The 13,117-nt window shown below is 39.9% G+C and overlaps 1 protein-coding gene across 8 annotated transcripts in view; it reads right to left on the bottom strand.

Annotated features, from left to right (window-relative positions):
• VRK1 (VRK serine/threonine kinase 1) overlaps positions 1–11,625 on the bottom strand; it is an 84,113-nt gene extending 72,488 nt beyond the window's left edge. For 6 of the 8 annotated variants that reach the window (XM_063652059.1, XM_063652062.1, XM_054448545.2 and 3 more), the window contains exon 1: positions 11,498–11,617. The gene's annotated coding sequence lies outside the window, so the exon portion shown is untranslated. Of the gene's footprint in view, positions 1–11,497 lie in introns of all 8 variants that reach the window. The other 2 variants (XM_063652060.1, XM_054448540.2) reach the window with 1 other exon arrangement.
• Positions 11,626–13,117: the final 1,492 nt, after the last annotated feature.

Raw genomic sequence — 13,117 nt, 5'->3', positions numbered from 1 at the left:
CCATAACCACCAAATTCCCAATCCACAGAATCCATGAGCATAATAAAATGGTTGTTATTTTACACCACTAAGTTTGGAGTGGTGTGTTATGCAATAACCAATAATCAAAACTAGTGTGTTATGCAGGGATAGATAACCACAACTACAGAGCTATTTTTAAAAATAACAAACTACATGCAACAACATGAATGAATCTCAGACACAAAGAGTAAAAGAAGTCAAGCAAAAAAAAAAAAAAAAAAAAAAAAGTCCAGAGGGCATTATTCCATTTACACATGAGTTCACAACCAGGTAAAACTATAGTTACGTGACTCAGAATTGTGGTTACCTTGGGTAGGAGTAACTACTGTCTGCAAGATATCCCCACACAATCTGGGCTTCTGGAGTGCTAGAAAATGAGTATCTTGATCTGGGTAGTGGTGATTTAAAACTTTAAAAATAATTGAGCTTGATGCTTGTGCACCTTTTTGTTACACTTCACAAAAATTTTTTTAATCAATGGAACTTGATAACCCAAAGAGGCAAGGGTATGAAGGAGAAATAAAGGATGACTTCCAAGTCTTCAGGAATGACTGACTAGGCAGTTACATAAACTGAACAATTAAAAATGGGGCAGAAAGCAGGGACCATGTCCTATTCATTTTTTATTCAAGTATCTACCACGGTACTTAACACAGAGTCACTCCAGCATTACAAGATACTCCTATTATTTTCATCCTAACTTTTTGACCACCACTTCTTGGTCTCCTTTCTTACTTCCTTTCTGCCCAGCTGCCTCTTAATATTGGTATTACCCAGGCTTCCATACTCAATCTCTTTTCAATCACAGGCACACACACACACACACACACACACACACACACACACACAGAGGGAGAGAGAGAGACAGAGAGAGGGAGAGAGCGAGGGAGAGAGAGAGACAGACACAGAGAGAGACAGAGAGAGAGAGTGACTTCTTTCTCTTGTATTTCCAATCTCAGTGCATAGCATCATCACATACATGTTCTTTTAGGCTAGAAACTTCCAATTAAACCAAGAATTAGGATTCCAAAATATCTTTAAAAGTTGCAGATAGCTAAATTCAATAAAAAGAAATTTAACAAGACAAACATAAGCTCCCATGGTTGGACCCCAAAACTAATGCATACAAACAGGATGAAAAGACATAGCTTAGATAGATGCAGGGATTTTATTCAACTTTATGTTCAATGTAAGATGTGGTCACAAAAGGATATAGCTAATATTAATAAAAATATATTATGTAGAAGAAGGAAGGTGATATTCTTCCCTTAACTCACAGAAGAAAAGTGTTATATCTAGAACAAGAGATACAACTCTATTTCTCACCTATCAAGCCATGTCTGGAGCACAGAATTCAATTCAAAGCACTACAATTTAAAATGAAATTTTTTTTAAAAGAGGAAAGCCACCAATGTGGTAAACTGACATGAAACCATGCCATGTAAGGAATAGCTAATGAACTGGAGATGTTTCAAATCAAAAAGACTGAGAATACTTGATGACTATTTTCACATATTTGAAAGGATGTTACGTGGAAGAGGGATTCAGCCTGTTCCACATTTCTCCAAAAGGCAGAAGTGAGTAGAAGAAATTAAGTAGACTTCCACTCAATGTAAGAAAGAACTTTCTAATGGTCAAAACTTTAATAAAAATAGGATAGGCTGTCTCTAGAGCAGTGGTTCTCAACCAGAGATGATTTTGTCTCTGTAGCCAGAGATGCTACTAAACATCCCACAGTGTAGAGAACAAACAACGACCCATGTAAAATGTCAACAGTCCCATGGTTGAGAAATTCTGCCCTAGAGATAGTGAGTTCTCTGTTGTTGGAGGTATTTCATCATAGACCAGACCATGGGATGATGTCACAAGAATGGTGGGCCAGGAATGGTGGCTTGTCATTCCAGCTACTCAGGAGGAGGATCATTTGTTCCCAGGAAATCAAGGTGGCAGTGAGCTATGATCACACCACTGCACTCCAGCCTGGTTAACAGAGCGAGACAAAAGGAAGGAGGGAAGGAGGGAAGGAGGGAAGGAGGGAAGGAGGGAAGGAGGGAAGGAGGGAAGGGAGGGAGGGAAGGAAGGAGGGAGGGAGGGAGGGAGGGGAATGATGGGAAGTGAGAGTGAATTGAAAAAAAGTTTTGTTTTAGATACCTCTCCAGAGAAAAATACCTTCAGGTACATCAAAGTGAAAATGATGATGATGACAAACATTTACTGAACACTTACTGTGGGCCAGACATTACACCAAATGACTCATGTATACAGTTTGCAGTTAATTCTTTCAACAACTCTAAGATAGGTATTATTTTACCTTGATTTGATGCTAAATTGAATTGCTCTAATGTCACACAGCAGTCAATATTTGAACTAGATCTACCTGATCCAATTTTATATGTCACTGTCCAAAGCATAAACATCAAATGACTTTCAAAGCTTTCACACTCTGGAAAAGAAATGAACAAGCACATATTCCACAAGTATCGGGACAATGTCTGAACAGGTTTGTACTCACTGTAAACCTAGCTGGCTAGGAGAAAGAGGAAAGGATTATTTGAAGTAGTCCTGTGATGAAGAAGAGAACAATTATCCTGATTGTCCCCAATTGCCTACTTCTGTAAGAGCCAAGAAGCTCTTATATACCCATGGAAGCTGGGATTAATGATGACATCCCTTTATCCATAGGCGTGAAAGCTCAGGATGGACAGACGTTTGAACATCCCCGACTGGGAATCCTGCCCTTAACAAATACACTAGATGCAGATACATGGTTTCTTGGCTGCCTATACTCACGCCCATCTGTCGGGATGGCAGTATGCCTGCTCACATGTTGGTCAAACTGTCACTAGGGCATAGGTGCCAAGCAATGATAGTTTTAAATGGGCAGCTTGCATAGAACTATAAGAGCTTGCTCTTCCGCAGAAAAAAAAAAAAAGAAAAGAAAAATTCTCTGTGATAATACTGAAGGGCTGCAATCACAAGTGAAATATTCTTGGTCAATCTCAACATTTCAGTGGAAAAAAAGATCTAGACAAGTAGAAAAGAATCAGAATAAGGAAGTTAAATCAAACAGAACAGGTACTTTAAAAACATGTGAGTTGTTGCATGAAAGCTTTTAACACTGCCCTTCTTTCATTAACATGTGTCAATGGTAACCTCTTACACTGTAAAATCCTTGCCTCAACAAGTCATCACTGATTTTTTTCTTAATGGAATGATACATTTTTCCATGTTCTAAATAGGAACAGAAATGCATTGATTTCTAGTAGTTCGACACTATACAGGTTCTATTTGTTGACTGATTCTTTTTAAATGACTCAAGTCTAATCTACAGCCATGATAATCTTTTAAATGCACAAAAGAAAGCAGAAATCAAAGAGATCCCCACAGATGAATGGCGGGGGAGGGGAAGGGTATAATTTGCATAGAGAAAGAAACTAACAACTGAAGTAGGCGCTAACAAAATGGAAAGTGAGTACTTTTGCTCATGAATTTAATAGGACTCGAGGGCAAAAACATAGATCTGTTATCTTTCACATCCCCCTGACTACAAGCAAAATGTTCCTATACTACATCTAGGTTTCTAGTGTATCCTTTAATATCTCACATGAAATATATGTCTTTACTGTCTGAAAATTCTTCCCTAAGACCAAAACCTTAAAGCTGCAATTTGAGCCATTTGTTCTTATGCAGTCCTCAGGATTTTTGAAGAACAGCTGGTCATCATCATTCTCTGTATAGTTCTTCACATACAAGTATCAGGACATACTGATTAAATAACCCCTGAGTCTCCTCTTTGCCATGATAAATAAATCTGATGCCATTAACTTTTCCTCATTGGACCGATTTATGAACTCTTTATGTTTTTATCATTTCAGCTGCTCAACTCTTGGACTCTTTTCAGGCCTGGTAAGAAATGTCACCCACATCAACAATGAGCCAATGGAAACTACTCTTTTTCCCACATGTACAACTTAATAACAGTAGCATAAATACGAAACAGTTTGGAAGTCCTGCTGACTTCTCCATATCCATCACTGAGGACAGTAGCAAAAGTTTGAAATCTACCACTGCCTTCTAGAAAATACTAGGAATTTATAACATTCTGAAGTAACACCACTTTTTTAGCTTTCTGGCAGATATTTGTAAAACAAAGTAGTAAGTCAAGGGTCATGATTATATCCTGTTCTTTCTACCAACGTATCACTGCCACAAATGGTCCTAAAACAACTTCTCTTTAATACCATTTCTATCATACCATTTTCCTGATTAAGAATATACAACACCTTCCTAATAGCCAATGAAACTGATTACAAATGCTTCAATCTAGCCAGAAGTTTATATACTCTTTCTTTTTCATGAACCAATGATCCTTCCTTTACTTCTCTACTTCCCTTCACTTGCATGACTCCCCAAAACAGCCAGTTCTTACTTATTTTCTCCAGAACAGATCTTTGCCCATGTTATTTTCTAAAATGTTTTCCCACTTTTTCCAGACTCCAGCCATGTTATACCTTCAATAAACCTGTATTTATTAATACTTAATTGCTCATTCATTTCTTCCTGTCTTTGTTTCGATACCTAATTTACAGTATATGGCCAACTGATTTTTGATTTTTAAAACTTACTGAATGGAGAAAGGGTAGACTTTTCAACAAATGGTTTTGGAACAACTGGACATCCATGGACAAAAGGAAAAGAAAAATGTACCAAGATCTAAAGCTCACATCCTGTGCAAAAATGAAACCAAAAAGGATCACGGATCTAAATGTAAGACATATAAGGGTAAAACACTTAGAAGAAAAAATGAGAACATCCTCCTGACCTAGAGTTAGGCAGAGAGTTCTAAGATAGGCACTAAAAACACGATCCATATATTGAGAAGTTGGACTTTAACAAAATTTAAAACTTTTTTGCTGCTAAAGACACTGTAAGAGAATGAAAAGACAAGCCAGAGACTGAGAGAATATATTTACAAATCATATATTTGGCAAAGGATTTTGTATACACAACATATAAAGAATGCTCTAAAATCAGTAAGAAAACAAACCAATCACAAAACGGGTAAAAGACTTGAACAGACAAATCACCAAAAAAAAAATGAATGGCAAATAAGCACATGAAATCATCAGCCATTAGGATGCAAATTAAAGCCATGACAAGATACCAGTACACACAAAAAATATCACCAATACCAAATGGTAGTGAGGATGTGGAGAAACTGTATCTCTCAAATATAGCAGCACCCCCTTCATCTGTGAGGGATACATTCCAAAGCCCTCAGTGGATACCTTAAATGGTGGAGAGTATGGAGAGTATCGAACCCTACATAAATATGTTTTTTCCTATACATACATTAGATAGACATACTTACAATGAAGCTTAATTTATAAATTAGAGCCAGTTAAGAGATTAACAACAATACTAAGATAGAGTAATTATAACAATATGTCAGCGGCCGGACGCAGTGGCTCACTCCTGCAGTCCCAGCACTTTGGGAGGCCGAGGCAAGCGGATCACCTGAAGTCAGGAGTTCGAGACCAGCCTGGCCAACATGGTGAAACCCTGTCTCTACTTAAAATGCAAAAATTTGCGGGGCGTGGCAGCAGGCGCCTGTGATCCCAGCTACTAGGGAGGCTGAGGCAAGAGAATCGCTTGACCCTGGAGGCAGAGGTTGTAGTGAGCTGAGATCACACCATTGCACTCCAGCCTGGGGGACAAGATAGAGACTTACCTCAAAAAAAAAAAAAAAATGCCAGCATCACTAGTCTTGTACTTGGGGTCATTACTAAGTACAATAAGGGATTCTCAAACACAAGCACCAAGATACCAGACAGTCAATCTGATAACCAAGAGTGACTAACTAGCTGGTGAGTAGTGTATACAGTGTGGATATGCTGGACAAAGGGATGATTTACACTCCACCTGGGACAGAATAAGAGGGCTCAAGATTTCATCACTATATGACCCAACAGTTGAACTTCTAGATATTTATTCTACAACAATTAAAACAGTCACAAAAGAACCTGTACATTAATGTTCATAGCAGCTTTACCTGCAATCACCAAAAACCAGAAACAACCCACATGGCCTTCCATGGGTAAATGGTTAAATGTGATACAGCCATAAAATGGACAAGCACTGTGCAATTATCAAAAGCAGGAAAGTGACACTAATACAATATTCATCACTGAACTACTTATTGAATGTCAGTTTTTACATTCTTTTGTGTGTCTAATTCTAGGACACTGTGTCATGTGTACAGATTCATGTAACCATCACCATAAACAAGACACTGAACTGTTCTATGATCTCAAAGAAAGTCAGCCCTAACCACAGCAAAACTGGTCTGTTCTGCATTTCTATAATTTTGTCATTTTGAGAATGCTATATAAATGGAATCATACAACCTCTGAGACTGGCTTTTTTCACTCAATACAATGCCCTGAAACTCCAACCAAGTTGCTGCATGTACCAACAGTTCGTTTCTTTTTTTGATGATGGTGTTCTACCGCAAGACTATCACATTTTATTTAACCGTTCACCCACTGAAGGACATGTTGAGTTGTTTCTGGTTTTTAGCTATTATAAACAAGGCTGCTACAAGCATTCATGTACAGGTTTTTTTGTGAACGTTTTTATTTCTCTAGGATAAAGGCTCAGGAGTGCAATTGCTGGACTGTGTGTCAAATGTATGTTTAACTTTTCGAGAAATTGCCAAACTAATTTCCAGAGTGGTTATATCATTTTACATTCCTACCAGCAACATATGAAAGATAAATTTTAGAGTCAGCATTTCTAAAGTATTTTCTGCAAGTCTGAAAAAACAAGATTAAACTTCTTAAATGTTATAATCTGAACTTATTTTTAAAAAATGAATTTTAAAACTTTTTTCCTGATTCCCAAATAACAGATTACCTCTAAGAAAAAAATGTATACAGCTGACCCTTGAACAACATGAGTGTGAACTGTGCAGGTCCACTTATACACAGATTTTCTTCTGCCTCTGCCACTCCAAGACAGCAAGACCAACCTCTCCTCTTGTTCCTCCTCCTGAGCCTACTCAACACCAAGACGAGGATGAAGACCTTTAAGATGGCCCACTTCCGCTTCATGAACAATAAATATATTTTCTCTTTCTTAGGGTTTTCTTAATAACATTTTCTTTTCTCTAGCTTATTGTATTGTAAGAATATAGCATATACTACATATAACATACAAATATGTGTTAATCAATTTTTTATGCTATTGGTAGGGCTTCTGGTCAACAGTGGTTAAGCTTTTGAGGAGTCAAAGCTTACACATGGATTTTCAACTGCATGGGGGTCAGCACTCCCGACCCGAGTTGTTCAACGGTACACTGTAATTACATATAATCTCTATGTTGATCGCTGTTGCCAAATTACATAGTAAACTGCAGTAAGATGTGAAAAAAGCAACTCTAAAGACTACAGTAGAAACATTAAAAGTTTCTCTCCGTATATCTTCCAGACACATTCTATAAAGACTTAAGGTCTAACAGTTCTTTCTAACACTTAATATTGTGAAACGCAATCACAATGCATTAATACTTAGTGTCATCAAATGATGACTTTTCTTTAGCTGTCACTTGATAAAAACAATCTAAGAAAAGCAATTAACCTTAAATAAAGCTGTGGTTATCTTAGCTATGTCTAACTTCATGGTTTGTTTAATTTTAGATATAAATGACAATTAGATAATGCAATCTCTTTTGGATTCTTAAAGCAAGTATCTAAGTCTAGAGCAGACATATCTGCCGACATACGAACAGCCAGACAGACGGTCCTCAAAAAGAAAATAAAATAAATACACAGAAAGAAATTATAAGGTCCCTGGAACAGTGGAATGAGGCTGCTCGTGCTCCTAATGACTTTCAGTTCTCATGTTTAGTCCCCTGCAGGACCAACTATATTGTTCCTGATACTGAGCTCCACAAGACACGTGTCCTTCCATTATCAGTATGATATTTGCTTTAAAAGTATATGACAGAACATTCCCAAATCTCAAATTTAATTTGCTTGTGCTTGCAATTTAATTATTTACTTCATCTAGTATATCTTCCCACTTAATGGATAAGACTTACCAATAAACATTTTAGTATACACGTTTAATATTCATCTTAAATATTTGCCAGTGTGAACAGTATCTACCTTAATTTTCAAATCCTACAGCACTGGTTCCCATCCTATGGGCAAGAGACCCGTAGAGAGATAGGAGTAACTGCAAAGAATCATCAAAATCCATATACTTACCTAAAGACTAAATAAATGTGATTCACAAACATATATGTTTCCAAGCTGACAAAGATACTGTGGCTAATAAAATTCTTAATAAATTTCCTGAAGAATGTTGGTAAAAGTAGAGCAGTTTCTTCTCATTAGTATTTATTGATGAATACTAAAAATCTAACTCCTAATATGGGAGAAGGGCCATTGCTCGTACCTCTCTAGATTTTCTAGAGAGCTTTTCTTTTTTAAAGTGTTGCCCATATGTCACTCAGAACAAGAGGAGTAGGATGTGCTTGAATTTGAGTGCAAAGATTTAAGACAACATTGGGAGAGATGGAGCAGGAGTAATTGGGAAAGTGCATGAAATTACTTCAAAATAGCAACTTCAGAATGCTGGGTGCTTAAATATCACTCAAGCACCAAAGGGAAAAAATTCAAAGGACACAGCCCTCTGCATCTTTATAATAGCAAGTAGAAATATATTCACAGGAATTTTGATCAAAAGAGCCAAGCTTATCCTAGAGTAAAAATACATCTTGGTTACAAAACCTACCTAAATGTTTTATTAGGGTTCTATCACCCTTTTAAATTACTCTTGTACCTTTATTAAACATTTTCTACATTTTAACATTAATAGTGCAGTTTTTCAAAAGTGCCCTACACATTTATTGGATTATTCTGTGCTGGATGCTAGATAAAGTTAAAAAAAAAAAAAAAAAAGACGTACATTAATTTAAAACAAAGAAAACTTGCTTCAGCAAAACACCACAATAGCAAGAATAGACTTTGCACCTAGCACAATTCCTTGCAAATAGGGGGCACGTGATCTCTGCTGACTAAATGAGTCCATTTCTCCTTACTCCGAAAAATAACCCTGGCAAGCATATAAAATATCCTACCAGTCTGAAAAATATTCTCCAGTCCTATTCAGCTACCAATCCATTCTCAGAACCCATCAAGAGCAATTTTCATGAAAGCCTCACTCACACGCACAAAGAGGCAGCATTTAATTCCCATTAGGCTCACTGCCTGATCTATGGAGATATAAGCATTTGCACATTTGCATAAATTCAGGAGACATCCTTCATTTGATATAAGGTAAACCTTAAAGCTTCGCTTCATTTCCAAATAAGTTTTATTTTTCAAATCAAAAATATTTTTAAAGTTTTATTTTTCAAATCATAATCCTAATCATAGTACATTATATCTTATTAGGGATGCTTTTAAGAAAAAAAATGTAGCTGTCAAAATTAAAATCTTGTTTTTTCATTTCTAGACATCTGGGACATTTCACTTATATATTTATTATTATTTCACATTAGTTCTCAAAGTTAAAAAAAAAGCTGGCCTATTTCCTTTAAGAAATTTAATTTTAGGGTCTGTCAACATTTTGAATGCATTACTGTTATTTTTAAAATATATACTTGCATACTGGAATAAAACTTAGCATAAGCTTTCCATATAACCATTTCCTGGGCACTTACTAACTTACTATATGCCAGGCTCTATGCTTAACACATTACTCCATTATCTCATTTGTTTAACAAATATCCTCTCATAATTTTTGCAGCACTGAGCATAACAAGAAGACATTGCACTATAAAACTGGTATTTGTACTGGATACTAGAACTAAATTGACAGTAACGCCTAACACAAGTTTATTGTTATTAAATTCAAGTTGTGTTACTGTATTAACACAGAATCTGATCAGCAATGTTGAGATGTAGAGAATACCATCTGTGGTAGCATCAATAGAGAAAGCTATTATTAAGTGACTACTTAAGTTACATTCCCTTCTATAGGTAACAGATGAACATAATCTTATCTACCCAGAAATTTAATTCCAATCACTACATGCCATTTTGAAGAACATAAACGTAACCTACATAAAATGACTATATAAAGAACGCTTGCTTCCTTCTGAAAATGCTTCAAAATTCTAGATTAAATTCTCCCCCAAAGTATCACGCTCAGCATGTCATAAAGAAAGGTGCCTTTATTGTCAACTCTTAAAAATAAATGCTGCCCTACATTTTTTTTACTCTTTTGAATTTCAGTCTCAACAGATGGGCAATTCCAGTTTAAAAAAAAAAAAAAAAAGAAGAAGAAGAAAAGAAAAACACACACACAATAATTAATGAAGTTCTTCAACAGTTCCCTAAAACCAACATCCTCCCAATAGCAAATTGTATTTCCAAGTTGTTCCAAGAAAGGGACACAGGAAAGGGAAGGGAAGGGTCTATACAAAGGAAAACGAGTGACTTGAAAGAAAGGACATCAGAAAAATGGGTGGCCTCAGCAGGAACTTATAGTGTCTGACTCTGCTGCTGTCTGTCGAATTTAATTCTGCCACCTAAGAGTTTTGAGACGAGAACCACAATACTATTTCGGTGGCAGGAAAAACTATGCGTTGCCCCTGAATGGAGCTGCAATAGTAAAGGATGCCACCCTGCCAGGTAAGGACAGAACTGAGGAGGAACTGTCAAACGGGTATGAAAGCCCCTTGCAAAACACACAAGTGGCTCTAACTGCCTTGCACCAGACAGACCCTCAAGTACAAGACCACGGGGCCTCCCCGAGACGTGACAGGGAAATAACGGGCGGCCTCGCGGTCCCCAGGCCTGGCTGCTATCCTCAGGAGTCAGCCTCCCCCCTCAGGTCTCAAGTCAAAGGTCACATCCTCTGAGATGCCCTCCCGGATCACCTAACCTAAAGAGCCTCGCCCCCATTCCTCTAGCCCGCAATTGCCTGTCCCGTTTCTAAGAAAGCATTTCCGTATCCGCAAAATATCGCAGCTGCGTGTGTTGTTTCCCTTCTAGAGAGTGAGCTCCGCGGGGCAGGGGCCTCGCCTGCGCTGTTCACCCGGAGCCCCGCCTGACAGACCCGACATCCCGGTAAGGCCCGAGGCGGGGTTGCGAGCTCGGCCGCGACACCACACGCGTCCAGAACGTGGAGCTCAGATGGGGGCCGGCCTGGCCAGTCCAGGCATCCCCGGGGGCGCCTGCGGGGCCTGAACGAGACAAGGAAGGAGCGGACGCCCGCGCAGGCGGAAGCCACGCGGCGGAGCGCGGTCCCGCGGGGCGTCCGGGGCTGACGGCGACTCCCGCACCCCAGCGGACCCACAGGCCGCCCGGAAGGCCCAGTGCCGGCCCCAGCCCCCGGCCGCCCGCCTCCGCGCCCCCGGCTCGGCGCGCGAGTCCTCGAGCCGTGTCGCCTGCGGCCTCCCTACCCTAAGCCGCAGACCCGTCGCCTTCTGCCCAGTACGAACTTCCCGCCGCTTTCGCCGACTCGCAACTCGGCAGCGGCGCCGGCCCCTTCACACCCTGCAGTATGGAGCCTTCCCATTGGCTCGGAGGCGAAGAGGAGGGGCGGGACGAGTGGTAACGCGGGGCGCCGGGCGGAGGCTACGCTAGCCCCGCGCCTCCCGGGGAATGCCGGGAGCTGTGGTCCAGCGCTCCCAAGGCATCCTGGGAGTTGGAGTCTCTTAGCGGCAAAGGGAGATCCCCGTCCTTTTGCTCCCTAGTCTTCTAGGAAATATGGTTTACAGCCTTGTTCGTAGTAGCTTGATTTATTAAGTGTATTGGCAGAGAGTTGGGTGTAAAATAAGTTTCCTGTTTCTGTTAGGATTAAATGAAATAATCTATAGGCAGTACTTTAAACTTAGTTGGTGCTCAATAAATAGCAGATAGTATTATTCTGCCCACTCATTGATATGTGTCTAAATCCTACCTGTTTTTCGAAGCCTATTTCAAAGCATATCTCAATGTCTACCTAATCATCTATAGTGTTTCATCTGTAATCAACGTATGCCACAGTTTGCGTTGTGTTTATTATTTATTTTTATTTATTTATTTTTTTGAGACGGAGTCTCGCTCTGTCGCCCAGGCTGGAGTGCAGTGGCACGATCTCGGCTCACTGCAAGCTCCGACTCCTGGGTTAACACCATTCTCCTGCCTCAGCCTCCCGAGTAGCTGGGACTACAGGCGCTCGCCATCACGCCCGGCTAAATTTTTCCGTTTTTAGTAGAGACAGGGTTTCACTGTGTTAGCCAGGATGGTCTCGATCTCCTGACCTTGTGATCCGCCCGCCTCGGCCTCCCAAAGTGCTGGGTTTACAGGCGTGAGCAACGGCGCCCGGCGGCGTTGTGTTTATTATAATCAGCTAGGTCTCCATCACCCATGAGACTGAGAGCTTATTGCGCACTGGGTCATTGTTCTAGGTCAAAATCACTGAAGTCACAGGCAGAGGGAGATTAACAATGAAGCCAATTAAGCGTAAGCTTCAGGACCTCATTTGCGCAGGTCCCTCAATGAGTTTACGTAGCTTTGGGGGTTTATTTGTCGATTTTACTTTTCTTTTTCTTTTTCTTTTTTTTAAAGATATAGTCTCACTTTGTCACCCAGGCTGCAATGCATTGGCGCGATCTCGGTTCACTGCAGCCACGACCTCCTGGGCTCAAGCAATCCTCCCCCCTCAACCCCCCGAGTAGCTGGGATTACAGGCACAGGCCACCACTCATGGCTAATTTTTGTATTTTTTGTAGAGACAGGGTTTGACCATGTTCCCCAGGCTGGTCTTGAACTCCTGAGCCCAAGCAATCCACCCCGCCTCAGCCTCCCAAAGTGCTAGAATTACAGGCGTGAGCCACCACACCCAGCTGATTTTTCTTAAAGTAAATCCCCCAAAATTATGTGAGCTTCAGTGCCTACAAAACCTGGAATCACTCTGTCCATTAGACAGGGCAATATAGTGCCTGATGTCTTATATTTTCCCCTCCAGATACCCTCATCTGCTCCAAATACTTCTCCTGCCTGCCCTCTGCCCCAGGAGGCTGACCTCTACAAATTAC

Source organism: Pongo pygmaeus, chromosome 15, assembly GCF_028885625.2.
Source record: "Pongo pygmaeus isolate AG05252 chromosome 15, NHGRI_mPonPyg2-v2.0_pri, whole genome shotgun sequence".
NCBI lineage: Eukaryota > Metazoa > Chordata > Mammalia > Primates > Hominidae > Pongo > Pongo pygmaeus.
Note: the sequence above shows the minus strand (reverse complement) of the source record. Positions and strands in the feature narration are given on the sequence as shown.